The 11,281-nt window shown below is 41.0% G+C and overlaps 6 non-coding genes across 6 annotated transcripts; 5 read left to right on the top strand and 1 right to left on the bottom strand.

The window, feature by feature from the left end:
- The first annotated feature begins 823 nt into the window (after positions 1–823).
- Positions 824–895, top strand: trnap-ugg (transfer RNA proline (anticodon UGG)). The gene has a single exon. It is a non-coding gene; the product is annotated as a tRNA-Pro (tRNA).
- A 1,128-nt stretch (positions 896–2,023) lies between these two features.
- trnam-cau (transfer RNA methionine (anticodon CAU)) lies at positions 2,024–2,095 on the top strand. The gene has a single exon. It is a non-coding gene; the product is annotated as a tRNA-Met (tRNA).
- A 233-nt stretch (positions 2,096–2,328) lies between these two features.
- Positions 2,329–2,410, top strand: trnal-aag (transfer RNA leucine (anticodon AAG)). Its single transcript has one exon. It is a non-coding gene; the product is annotated as a tRNA-Leu (tRNA).
- Positions 2,411–3,009: 599 nt separating this feature from the next.
- trnas-aga (transfer RNA serine (anticodon AGA)) lies at positions 3,010–3,091 on the bottom strand. The gene has a single exon. It is a non-coding gene; the product is annotated as a tRNA-Ser (tRNA).
- Positions 3,092–3,710: 619 nt separating this feature from the next.
- Positions 3,711–3,784, top strand: trnai-aau (transfer RNA isoleucine (anticodon AAU)). Its single transcript has one exon. It is a non-coding gene; the product is annotated as a tRNA-Ile (tRNA).
- A 1,513-nt stretch (positions 3,785–5,297) lies between these two features.
- trnad-guc (transfer RNA aspartic acid (anticodon GUC)) lies at positions 5,298–5,369 on the top strand. Its single transcript has one exon. It is a non-coding gene; the product is annotated as a tRNA-Asp (tRNA).
- Positions 5,370–11,281: the final 5,912 nt, after the last annotated feature.

Below are 11,281 nucleotides of genomic sequence, written 5' to 3'. Positions count from 1 at the left end.
AGCTACATCATCCATTGAACGTTTTTGTTTTGCAGAACGAATCCTCATGTTTCCCTCAATGAAGGAAAGATTGGTTGGCACGAATGGGTAGGTTTTCATGTTTGAAAAGCCCATTTTTCATGTTTTTGAACTTCCACTGATGCTGGTGCTTCAGAAGAGTCAGAGTCAGTCGCGATGGTACGTAGAAGTTGTTTTGCATGTTCCACAGATTGTGACTTAAGAAGCTGTGCTATTGACCTCACAAAGAAATCTTTAACACCATGTGTTTTATTTTTCAGGCCGTCTCACTGGCAGATCATCTTGACGCAGTGTGCAACATCTACCCTGACAGAACATGGGGGCAGTTTTGAAGGTTGATTCCCAAGCAAGACGTTAAACCTATTCAGATCAGCCAAATCAGAAAAGCCAATTTAGATTATTTTATTTGTATCTTTAGTTCAGATGTAACAAAGCGCAACAATGCTGTCAATAAGGATCTTTCCCATTTGGGTTACTTGAAGTGATGGTGGCCACTGATGCAACACTCCGTAGCAGCACCACTCTGATGTACAGGGATGTATTTTGGATCTGAAAATTCCCCCAACGTATGTGGCTGACCATCGTGACTCTTACCAAAGTTTCTTTAGCATATAATAAACTGTCACATTAACTGTCACATGAATGTGCTGTGTGTAAATAATGAAAAAAAAACCAAAACGGCACAAATGTTCCATCAGTAACCATCAAAGGAGATGCTGATTCTGTGATGTCACAAAGGTTCTAATGACATCAGAGTGATCAAAGAATCCTCCCACTTTTTTGTCATGAACTCCGCAGTCCACATGGCTCGTTGGTCTAGGGGTATGATTCTCGCTTTGGGTGTGAGAGGTCCCGGGTTCAAATCCCGGACGAGCCCATTTGTTGCCTTTCAGTCAATAAGGGTGCTAACTGTTACACTATGGAGCTGTGTGAGGTTTGCTGTCTGGTTGTTAGTTGCAGTATCTTGGCAACTGAAGCAAGAGCGATGGTAGTTTTGTGGCTCATGCTGTGCTGAGGAGAAGGGATATTGGTGATTGACTGCTTTTCACAGGAGACAAACTTTGGTAGGAGTCATGATGGTCAGCCACTTACTGTGCAATATTTTCAGATCCTCTTTATATCTTGGTACTTCTTTGTACTACTTTTGTGGTGCTGACATAACATGATGTTCTATCTGTCACCATCTTTACTGGTCCATGATTATGATGCATATAATGATCTTCATTTGCACGTGCACAGCGTGATTATATATATTTTTATCTTGGCAGGTGACCAATTGTCTGCTAGTTCACGATGTCCTTAAAGGCAGATATTTAGGATAATTCTAGCAGGAATAGCAGGCTGCAACAGGAAAAGTTCCAGTCAGACCTCTCACACCCGAAGCGAGAATCATACCCCTCGACCAACGAGCCATTGACAGCAGGACATTTATGGCATTTAAAATGTAGTCAAACGTTTTCTGAGCATTGATCATACACTACAACATTTAGTATCCTTCCTAACCTATTCTCGCTTCTTGGAGATATTAAATATCTGTCCCAGTGGCCTAATGGAACTAACTGCTTATAAATGTCTCACTGGATCAAAAGCTTTGAGCTACGATAGGCTATGTAATTATTTAAGATTGAACATCTTACATTACTGACATCTGACATCTGACATTACTGTTTGATAAATTTGGTGACAACTGCACTTTGGGTCCATTCTGAGAACATGGGGGGCTGTGTGACTTCATCACCAGAAATTAAAATGTCTAACATCGATAAAACCGAAGCAGCACAAATACTGGCCACATGCAACCTCTCAAAACTTGATTTCTTCTCTCTCTCCTCTCTGTCTGTATGAAACCCCATAGACTTCAACACACTCTGACTTCATTTTCCAACCAGTGGAGCCTAACCCCCTGGTGGTTATTAGATAGACTGCAGGTGGAAGAGAGAGAAAGTGGATGTGGTGGTTAAAAAATACACAAAACTCCAGAGGACACTGCAAACTGAACATAGTGAGCAGAGTGGCGCAGTGGAAGCGTGCTGGGCCCATAACCCAGAGGTCGATGGATCGAAACCATCCTCTGCTATTTATACACACTACATGAGATTTTCAGCAGCACCGATTAACAGGAAAACATTGAGAACTCTGTCTGTCATATCTATAATATTGATCGTTGTAACCTACAGCTGATGAAAACCCAGAAGTACTTTTTTTCTACAACATCTGACTTTGAGCTGGAACTGGATTTGAAACCTTCACTGTTGGACTTTGGAGAAGTGGGTGGTAAACATCCAGCATGAATTTAGACAGGCATACAGTGGTAGTGTGGCCGAGCGGTCCAAGGCGCTGGATTAAGGCTCCAGTCTCTTCGGAGGCCTGGGTTCGAATCTCACCACTGCCAGTTTGATTCTTGTCAATGAAAACCAATCCACTAAGTCAGGCACGATGTTGTAAACAGGTTAAATTCAGAGGAATAGAGGTAATTAGTAGTGATGGGATTCAAACCGACCCCTCTAAGAGACCGCAGAATGAATGCAGCACCTTGGACTGCTTGGCTTCTGAAATGTTTCATAAATAGATTGAATAGGTGAGGGCTTTGGGACGGCAGCACCCGCTGTTGAGAGCTGCAGAGCGATGTGCGCTTTCACATCAGTTTACACCACCAAAGTGGTGTGGAGACACTGACAACTTCCCCGCCCTGCAGGCTACTGAGTAAAAGAATCTGTGGCGCAATGGTAGCGCGTCTGACTCTAGATCAGAAGGTTGCGTGTTCAAATCATGTCAGTTACTTCTTATTATTGCTTCCATGATCTAGAAGTGGAACTAAAGGTGTGCCCCATGCCTGCTGGTAAATGGTAACTGATCACCAGTGAGTGCTGTCATCCTTTTAGAGTCCGCACAACAGCACTCAGCTGTGTCATATTTTAAGGCTGTGCAGATTACAGAGATTCTCAAATATGCTTGGGAACATGTGAAACTTGGTCCGTGAAAACATCTAACCGTTGTTGGCAGGACTTGAACCTGCGCGGGGAAACCCCAATGGATTTCTAGTCCATCGCCTTAACCACTCGGCCACAACAACCACACACAGCAACGCTCCCAGCACAGCTTCCAACTCTTTTTCCCAGAGTCCATCGAGGGAATTATACTGGAGATGAGAAACCTGGAAGGGAAGTGTGTGTTTGGGGACATCTGGAGAGAACTGGACCCGGTAGACCTCCAAACCTAGCTCCAGTGGAGCAGTAATTGAGGGATCAGATTTTTGGGGAGCAGAACTCTTTCCTGTGCTTCAGATACACTGTTTGGTTCTGAGCTGATCATTAATAATCAATGAATGATCAATAAGCTTCTCAGCTGCTCTGAATGGTGACAGTGAGGCAGCCTTTGTGTTTACATCTAAATCACATGTGATTTTGGAAATTCTTCAAAGCAGCTTCAAAGGAAGAGTTTCATTCTGGCAGTATTGTGACATCATCAGGTGACATCATCAGGTGATGTATCAAAGGCAGCAGCTCTTCAGACTCACATCACAATAAGTTTTGTGTCTTATTTGGCTCCATTTGGTGGAAGCAGTGAAATGTCTCACTGGATCAAAAGCTTTGAGCAACGATAGTAGATGTAATTATTTAAGTATGATTTGTAAAAATAAGCCAAAAAAAAAAAAAAAAAAAAAAAAAAAAAAAAAAAAGCACATTCCCACAGGCCGGTTAGCTCAGCTGGTTAGAGCGTGGTGCTAATAACGCCAAGGTCATGGGTTCAATCCCCATACTGGCCACAAGCAGCACCTCAGAACTTGGTGTTGTGTTCTCTCCATATACTTGAATGCAGTCTGAAGTCTTTTTCCAACCATTTTCCATTAAAATGGCATAATTTTAATGCCATACAAGTCCTGGTGCTGATGGCTCATTGGGGTAGTGGTGTTATTCTTTCTTAGGGTGTGAGAGGTGCTGGTTCAAATCCCAGATAAGTTCATCTGTGTCCTCACAGTGATCATGGCTGCTGATGTTTCTGCTGGTGGGTGTGTTGATCAGTATGTGGGAGTGTTCATTAGCCAATCAATGACCAGTGTCGGCTGGAACATGTCACACGCTGTTATGACTCTTACCAAAGTTTGTCTTCTGTGAGAAGCTGTCAGTCACCAAATTTCCTTCTGCTAAACACAGCACCAACCACTAAATTACTGTTCCTCTTATCCAGATACTGCAGGTAAACGCTGTAATACAGGAAGTGATGGTTTGTTTCAGTGATGAGCAGGAGGAAACTATCCAGGCTGGAAAATGTTGAGTCACGGGAGCTTTCCTGCGTGTGGGTGTTGTGGCCGAGTGGTTAATGTGATGGACTAGAACTCCCCGTGCAGGTTCAAATCCTGCCAGCAACGGTTAGTTTTTTTTAATGGACCAAGCTTCCCATTTGGGGAGAGATGCAGCATGTTTGAGAATCTCTGTAATCTGCACAGCCTTAAAATATGACAGAGCTGAGTGCTGTTGTTCGGACTCTAAGAGGATGACAGCACTCACTGGTGCTCAGTTATCATTATCAAGGCCGGTGATAGGGACACACCTTTAGTTCCACTTCCAGGTCATGGAAGCAATAATGAGAAGTCATTTCTACTGTGTGCTGTGCTGAAATAGCTCATTTGGGGGAGCGAACAAAAGGACGCACAACAGCTGCTGAAACCCAGGATTGAAACAGGGACCTTTAAATCTTTAATGTAACGCTCTCCCAAACAGGCAGGATCTCTGTGAGACACAAAAGGAGCAACATTTAGGATAATTATAGCTGGAACAGCAGGCTGAAACAGGAGCTGGTCAACTTGTCTCTGTGGCACAATCGGTCAGCGCGTTCGGCTGTTAACTGAAAGGATGGTGGTTCGAGCCCACGCAGGGACGATCTTAGTTTAATTCACTGGTATTATAGTTCACACATGGAAGAACTCAGGATTTTTAAGTTGATGCTCAGTTATCTCCATCTAGTGGACAGATGGTAGAAGTTGATTCCTGAAAAGAGGAAGTGACTTTTCCTCAGATCAAACTGTTGAAGGAGAACGAGCAGCTTCTTCCTCACTGACTCACTCAACCTCTGTCTCCTGGGTTTGGATTTAGGTCTGGGTCTGGGTCTAAGACCAGGTGGGCCTGCTCAGATTCTCTGTGTTGGATGTGAGCTGCTGAAATCTCTGAACACCATGACACAGATAATATCAGTCTGATGAGGGAGGAAATAACTTTATTCTCCTTTTGTTTTTCCAAAGAGGAAGTGAAGTTACACCACGTGATATCGATCCTCCCAGCTCCTCGTTAGTATAGTGGACAGTATCTCCGCCTGTCACGCGGAAGACCGGGGTTCGATTCCCCGACGGGGAGAACTCGTGTGTTTTTTTTTTTTTTTTTTTTTAATAGCTCAGTGACAGAAGTTAATTTGAAAACCAACCGGATTCTCTTTGCTTTGGAAAGTCCAACTTCCTGCCTGCCTCATGTAAAGACAGAACAGCAGATCTGAGTTAGTGAGATCAACTCGGAAACTACGGTGGCTGGTAAGTGTAAAACAAAATTACTAAGTGCGAAACACTTTTACAAAGCGTGAAACAAATGTACATGTTGGGAAACATTTTTATCTTTTATTAAACAAAATTACATAATAAAAACACTCTTACCACAGACAAAATAAATGTATATTTTAAAAAACAAATTTCCAAACGACAGAATCTTCCGGAAGGGGAGTGTACCAAATGCCGGAAGTGATCCAGAAGAAGATTGACTGTGAACTCAAAAAGTTTGTATCGGTTTGTGTGGCGGCAAAACTTTGCGGAGTGAAAGTTTATGGCAGCATGGAGTAAATGATGTTTTGGCCGTTTTGTGGAAACAACTTGAGCCAATTTACGCGGTTGTGTTTTCCGTGCGGACGATCTGTAGAAGGTTTAACGTTGATGAACGGACCAGACGGAAGGAGCACGCGCACAGGAGACATCTAATAAACAGCCGGAAAATGCTAAACAAGCTAAGTGTAGCATCGCGCTAACTAGCTGAAGCCGCTGTCAGACATGCAGTGAATTAAAGTGCACCGTTTCATTTTGCAGTCAATCGTTGTCTTCACGGAATAGCAACGCGTTTAGTTAGTATGTGTATATAAACAATTCATGGAGGACAGAAAGTCAAAGTCAAAAGAACTGTGGGCCGAAAGGAAACAGGTCCAGGTACGTGTGTGGATATATCTGTAAAATATGGAAGTAAATATGTGTGAGTGTGTGTGAAATGAATGATATCTTTTTGTTATTTTAGCAGATAAACATGGATTGATGGCGCCACATGGAGCTGATTTAAAAGCTCAGAGAGGGAAAACACTCCCATTATATACAGATCCGGAGGTAGCAGCACCTGATCTACTGAAGCAAGCTGTCCAAGAAATGAGAACATTTAACAAGAAGATGGATGAAGGAGCAGACCTTCTTTTGTATCCAGACTGTTCAGAGGTGCTCCATGTGCCTGGGTCAGAAAGCCCATTCAAACTGGCAGAATATAAAAAGGAAATAGGAAAGGCACTTTTTTCATTTGCCTAGAAACACACTTTAGAGGAGGTTTGTGGATCTCTTCATTCAATGTTTTTGACATATTTATTTACTCTGATGTAGCATAATTAATAATGTGTTGTTTGTTTTTACTACAGAGGTTGATACATCAGACTCTGATTATGAAATTGTCATCACATGGAGGAGCACAGCTGAATTCAATGCGGCTGAAACTGTGGTACGTTCATTTTTACATTTTGTACTTTAATTCCTTTTTTTTTTTTTTTTTTTTTTTTGTTCCTTTATTTATTGATGGGATTTGCATTTGGTTTCAAGCATTAAGTTGAAGAACCAAGTCTTGATTATTTGGCATTTACTATTCCAATCAGACACCCTGATAACCTTTCCCCATTGATATATACTGTATGTGGTGAGGGAACAATAATGGAAGCTGTTTAAAGTTGCTGACAATTGTGTGCTTTTCTTCTCAGGTTTTTGAACCAAAAAAACACAGTTCTCTAAAACGCAAACCTGAAGATAAAGGGTAGGTATTAGTTTTTACAAAAGAAGTCATTTGTCTTTAAGTTGTTGATGTGATTGTGATATAATTTATAAGAAAATAATCTCTTATTTATAAATCTTATGGTTCCTCTCTACCTCTAAATGTTACTCAAAGCTCTGTTATACTCTGAATCATAAAGTTCATCAGTTTATCAATTTTATCATGTTTCAGAGATTCATCCACAGCTCAGCCTGGACAGGTATTAAGGCAGATTACGGCAGCCTGATGTTCTTTGCTTTCAGTGTGTTGTTTCAGACATTTTCATTTGTTTTTCAGACAGTAATATCTGACACTGAGGATCTGGATCCACCTGAAACAAATCCAGTCAGGAGTACTTGCTACAGGTAAGTAAAAAAACGACAGTGACTCACTTAATTTTAATTTTAGTTTATTTAAGTTTAGGTTCTTGGTGTACAATGCAAATGGTATGAACAGGGTTAGATGTAAACAACACTAATGGTTCATGATCATTAACTTTATATATCACATGACATACACTTTGTTGCTTGAACTATTTTTTTTTTCAAAAACATGTTTCATCTCAATACATTATAGCATATAATACGTGATAAGTTTTAATTTTACAACATAAATTAATGAACAGCTGTCAGGGAGGATGAATACTACCTGGCAGGAAAGATGATTGTGGTGTCAGCGGTGCATGGAGGTCCGGGGCCGCATTTCCTGTCACAAGATCTTGTTCATTATCTTTCGGGCCAACAGTTGATTCAATCACTGATGAAGAAATAGGGAAAGCTTTGAAAGAGGTGAGAGTCGGCTGTGGTGTGGTAGGACAGAGTATTATGTTGTTCCTGCAGTCTGTTTTATCACATACACAGAACTGGCTTCAATTATTGTTTATGTCAGAATTAAATCTTGTGTCATGGAATAAAAAGTAGGCAAGAAGATACAGAACACACTGTACATAGTTATTGATATGAGTGTTTCTGTCATTTTTTTTTTTTTGTGTCTTTCAGATTGAGAATGTTTCTTCAGTGGATGCTCTGTGAGAATGCATCATGAGACGCAGCACAATGTTACAGACAGCAGGCTGTCTGAGACGTGTTGCTACTGTTGAAGAAAAGAAAGAAATCGTGTCAGACTCCCTCCAATGGTACATTATTGACCGCATCTCATCTGTAATTGACAGGTAAGATCATATTTGTAATGAAGATGTGATTTTTATTTTTTTGTATTTAAGATATTTTAGTTTGAAATGCCTCATCATCCCCCTCTGTGGTTTATTAAGAATGTATATTTTTTAGCTCTGAGTCAGTGTGTCAGAATGTGTGCCTTAGTTTAGTATAATTGCTGTGTGATGTCTGTCTCCCCTTCCTCTGTCTTATGCAAATCAAAAGGTGCTCATGTCATTCCAGTCTTGTGTTTGTGTGCATAATTCTTGCAGTCTGTAGAGTAACATTTACCCTGCCAAGTGCAAAGCAAGACACAGAGTTCTTCTTTAAATCAGTAATGTTCAACACACAACCATTTTTACTCATTTCTATATGTTTGGGTGGATAGTCATTTTAGAAAACATTGAAGTTTCTTTAGGTCATTTAAATGTGAAACAATGTTTGTGGTGACTTTTTAGATTCAAAGATGGTCTTTCAGCTCTTCAGTTTCTGACTGCACTGCAGCAACAGCCTACTTTGCTGGCCCCTGTCCTGTGCCACTCTGAAAAGCCACTCACTGGTCTGGAACTTGAGACTCTTCAAACCTGACCTCAGTCCATCAGGAAGTAACAGGAGACTTAAAGAAAGTCAAACTTTGGGCTACTGGGCGGACTGTGTCTTTTATTGTGAAGGTTTGGAAATCATAAAATTTTATAATTTGCTGAGAAAATACATTGCCAAGATGTAACTGAAGGTTTTTCTTTGCAGAAGGTCAGGCTGCTGTGTCTCTGGAGGATGTTTTGATGTTTGCAGCTGGGCTGACTTCACCTCCCCCATCCGGATTGGAACCATCGCCAAGAATAGAGTTCCTGGATGACTCTCCATTCCCAGTTCCCAATACATGTTCAAACACATTGAAATTAGCACTCGTAGATTCACACACTGTGTTTAAGTCACACATGGACTTGTAACTGTAACTTGTAATTGGTAACTAGCTCACCCCTCGAGACCAGACTCCGAAAAGGTGTTTTGTTTTGTTTTTTTTCTCTCCACACAGTTAAGATTTTCACTGTTAAGTTTTAGACAAAACAAATTTCAAGAAGTTTTGTATTCCATACTTACAAAAATATAGGACTCATTACTTTGCTATAATTTTTATCAATTGATTTCAAACTCAGCAAAAATGAAGCTGTGACACTTGGTGTTCAGACAGACTGCAGTGTTCCACCACTCCAAATCAGATTTCTTAGCTTGTCATTCACTTTTCCTTGTGATGTTTCCAAATGATTCTGGTACCTGTTCATCTGAAGAAATGAAACAATGGGAATGCAAATGTTATGTTTACAAACAATAAAAAAAATGCAAATATTTCCTTCTGATTGCATCTGTGATAGATTGGTTATGAGTTTTTCCAAACTATTTTAAAACAGAAAAACAATATTTGATTCAATTCTGTGTTACTTGTCTAATACCAAATCACAGCACAGTCATCTCATGGCTCTTGACATGTATATTAAAAAAATTAATAAAATAGAAATAGGACAGAAACCCCAATGAGTAAGCACTTGATAATGCAGGAAGGGAAAATTCCCTTTCTCACTGACTCACAGCTGAGCAGTTTCTTTCAGCTTCATGTAGAGTTCTGTTGCAGACTCCCAGTTCTCTGGCTTCTGTAGTTGTTTGTGCTCCATAACAAAGTCAAAGTCCTCCTGCATGTTTGAGTCCCCACATGGAGCTATTGACAGGCTCGCCTCTGGAACAGCATCCAAATCAGCTGGTTCAATCTCAAATCCAGTCTGTGGAGCCAAATCTGTGTTAGATACAATAAATAGCATTTATGTTATTTATTTACATTTCAGCAATAAAATAATAAATAAACAAATATGGAAATATCAATCCATCACCAATATTACCTGTGTGGTCAGCAGTACAGTTCATTGGACATGACGCTGTTCTGGAAGTGTGAATCCTGTGACTGTTCCACAGTCTCACACACTCATCCAACATCACCATAGCAACATCTCAGAAGGCACTGATGCTCATGGCTCCCGTTGAAGTATCCAGCAAACAACTCCATCCAGAACTGAGACCTGTAGAAATGGATAGAATCAGAAGTAAATGTATATTATTAGTAGAAGTGGGACTCCATTAAAAAATATTAATTAAAGGCTTTGAAATGAACGCGTTCAAGTCCCAGCCTCAATTATTATACATGTTTAGAGGAGTTCATCTGCGATAGAACATAAAGATAAAAATCAAATGAAACGTTCGTCATAATAAAATGACTTCATGAAGGCCACTTACCTTCCCCTTCTAAATATGGCCCACCAGGATTCAACACGCTGCTTATTCGTGGATGAGCCATACATGTGGCTGGACGGCCCAGAGCAGCAGTCATCATGATGGAGGCGTAGGGGAGACTGAATGGCAGCCATAATGCCATTCTCCGTGCCACAATCAGTCCTCAGTCTCATGAGAGGAGATTCTCAGCGATCACTGTTGGCTTCTTGTTATTTGTCGGTCCACATTGGAGCCACAGCACTTTAGGTGAAAAAATCCATCCATGCGTCCTGAGAGAGCCAGTTTATCAGAACCATCTGCATGCCACATACAGTTCGCTCCCATTGAGGAGCAGCTTCTTCTTAGAAACCTTCTGCGTGCTCTCTCATTCATCACATCATCTCTCTTCACTCGAAGATTGGACTTTTGTCTGAGTACCTGCCACATCGTCCGATAGCCAAACAGTTGTCCAGGTCCACGAAGTTCCAACCTGATGGCGTTTGGAGAGGAATCATCCTTTTAAGAGTCCGCAGGCTGATGTTTGCACCGTGTAAACTTCACATCATGCTTCAGTAGATCAGGTGCTGCTACCTCCGGATCTGTATATAATGGGAGTGTTTTCCCTCTCTGAGCTTTTAAATCAGCTCCATGTGGCGCCATCAATCCATGTTTATCTGCTAAAATAACAAAAAGATATCATTCATTTCACACACACACACACATATTTACTTCCATATTTTACAGATATATCCACACACGTACCTGGACCTGTTTCCTTTCGGCCCACAGTTCTTTTGACTTTGACTTTCTGTCCTC

Source organism: Echeneis naucrates, chromosome 2 (genome assembly GCF_900963305.1).
Source record: "Echeneis naucrates chromosome 2, fEcheNa1.1, whole genome shotgun sequence".
Classification (NCBI taxonomy): Eukaryota; Metazoa; Chordata; class Actinopteri; order Carangiformes; family Echeneidae; genus Echeneis; species Echeneis naucrates.
This window is presented reverse-complemented; position numbering and strand designations above follow the sequence as displayed.